Genomic DNA, 2,325 nt, shown 5'->3' on the forward strand with positions numbered 1-2,325 from the left:
TTTGTCCGATCATTTGAGGATCTGATGTTTTGTGATTATTTAAGTTATTTAGTTGATCAGCTTAATCATTTAGATCATTTTTAGTTTTTTTTTTAATTATTTAGTTGAGGTTCCGATGATTTTTGTGATGATTTAGTTTTTATTTTTAATCGGCTTAATTCGCGAAAATCAGAAAAACGATTGATGATTAATTAGATTGATGATTAATAATTCAACCAACAATAAAAATAGAAAATAAAAACAGATTTAATAAACTAAATAGATGTCACATATTTATTCATTAGCTTGTCCTTCAATTCTTGATCAGCCGCATTCAAATTTTGTTGAGAGAGCAATGTGTTTAGCCAACCCATCTCCGCTTTTTTAATCATTTTTTGGGCTTTAGTTTGTTCTATTTCAACATCTGCTGCGATCCTTCTTTGCCGAAACTCAATTTGCTCTATCGTAGTGTCTGTATTTCCGCTAATGAGTGACCTATCATCTTCACAAAACATAGACTCGAGCACTACAGATGCTTTACCATTCCGCTTTTTTTTCGCTGCCTCCCGTCCTTCGTGACGGTCTTTTGCGTCTACATTAACGCTAGACGGGGTCGGTACATTAACATTAGACGGGGTTGGGTGATTGAGGGCTAGAATCCATTTTCGACGTCGACCTTTTTGAACCCGAGGTACTAATGTTTCCACTTAAATTCGTTTGAAAATTTTGTACGCTCCACTTTGGGTATTTACTCATGCTTTTATAAACATGAAAGTTTACAAAATCGTTATTTTCGTTCTCCATACGAAATAATTTTTGAGCTAATTCAATGTCGTCTTAAATGTTAGTGCCGCTTGCGGGTGGTCTATTTAAAACTTTAACGTAGCAACCCCACCCATTTGTTGACTATAGGAAATTGAGTCGTTTAGAACGGTTTTTCATTCCGTCAAGACTCCTAATCCCAATTTTACTTTGATTTTGATTTTGATTTTCCGTCCGAGTTTGTTCATACAACTAGTGTACCTTACTCCATATTGTGACTGCTCTTTGGTTTTTGCCAACTATTGAGTTGGTGGTATGTAAACACCAAGTGGACATAAGAGCTTCATCCTCCTTTTCGGTCCAATTTCGACCTTCACCAAGTGATTTGGATTGATTTTTTTTTTTTTACGGTAATGATTTTTTTTTTTTTTTTGGATTTTTTTGCACAAAAATCAGGGGTTTCCTCAACAAAATTTTGAGTCCGGAGTTGGGACAACAAAATCGGATTTCCAAAACCATCAAAATTTTCATAATTTTGATCACCCGAAACTAATTCCGTAAAAGTAGGGATTGGAGTACTTTGATTTAGATCGATATTTTGAGTATTTAGAGGTGATATATAATCGTCATTTTCATAACTTAAAAAATTAAAATGATTTAAATCCATATTATATTGAAAATCAGAAAAGATTATAAATGTTTGGTTTTTTTTTTCTTATGTAAAAGAAGACAATAATTTTTATAATTTTGAAGATTATGAAAAAATTACTCCTTTACTCAGAAGACAATGAGTAATTTTTATGTAAATAATCTGATTTTGGCCATTTTATAGTAACTTTTTAGACAGTAAAAAATTTATTACCCAATTAAATGGAAAGTTGGTGTGAATGTTCATTTAATTGTTTTGCGTGGAGGTGGTGGTTGAGTTGATATTGAAGAGGAGTTGGTTGAATGTTGAAGTGGTAGGAAAAGCACAAGAAGGTTTACACTTTTGGCATTTTGGCAGTTGGGCAGACTACTTTTCTAGTTTTTGTAAAATTTGTACTTTTAATGTTTGTATATTAGTTTTTTTTTTATTGGATTTTAAATATTGTAACCAGTAATAATTGGCCACATGGGAGGTCAATCCTTGGGTCATTTTACTCCACCTTAGGTCACAAATTGACCTTCTTCACTCATGGGTCATCCTAATATCTTCTTAATATGTAATTAACTTGACCCAAGCAAGGTCATGACCTAGCAATTGACCCTGCTCGACCTTGCTTGGGGATTGTCTTATCCTAAATAACTCAACAAACACAACATAACATTTACCATCATAAAAAGGAACAAAAACTAACCTTTATTTATATTCATTGTCACAAATTCATCGTCAGTAACGACCGACACTACACTATCAGCGTTATCAACAACACCCATATGATCTTCTAAAACAGTCTTTAAAACCAATCAAACATCTTCCTCTTCCAATTTTTTAGTGAATAATAGTTGTAGAAAGAATGTTGTTATTTTGGGTGAAGATTTACATAATTTTACAAGAAGAATAATGGATCAAAGAAGATGAAGATGAAGATTGCTGAGGAT

This window comes from Silene latifolia, chromosome 2, assembly GCF_048544455.1.
Source record: "Silene latifolia isolate original U9 population chromosome 2, ASM4854445v1, whole genome shotgun sequence".
Classification (NCBI taxonomy): domain Eukaryota; kingdom Viridiplantae; phylum Streptophyta; class Magnoliopsida; order Caryophyllales; family Caryophyllaceae; genus Silene; species Silene latifolia.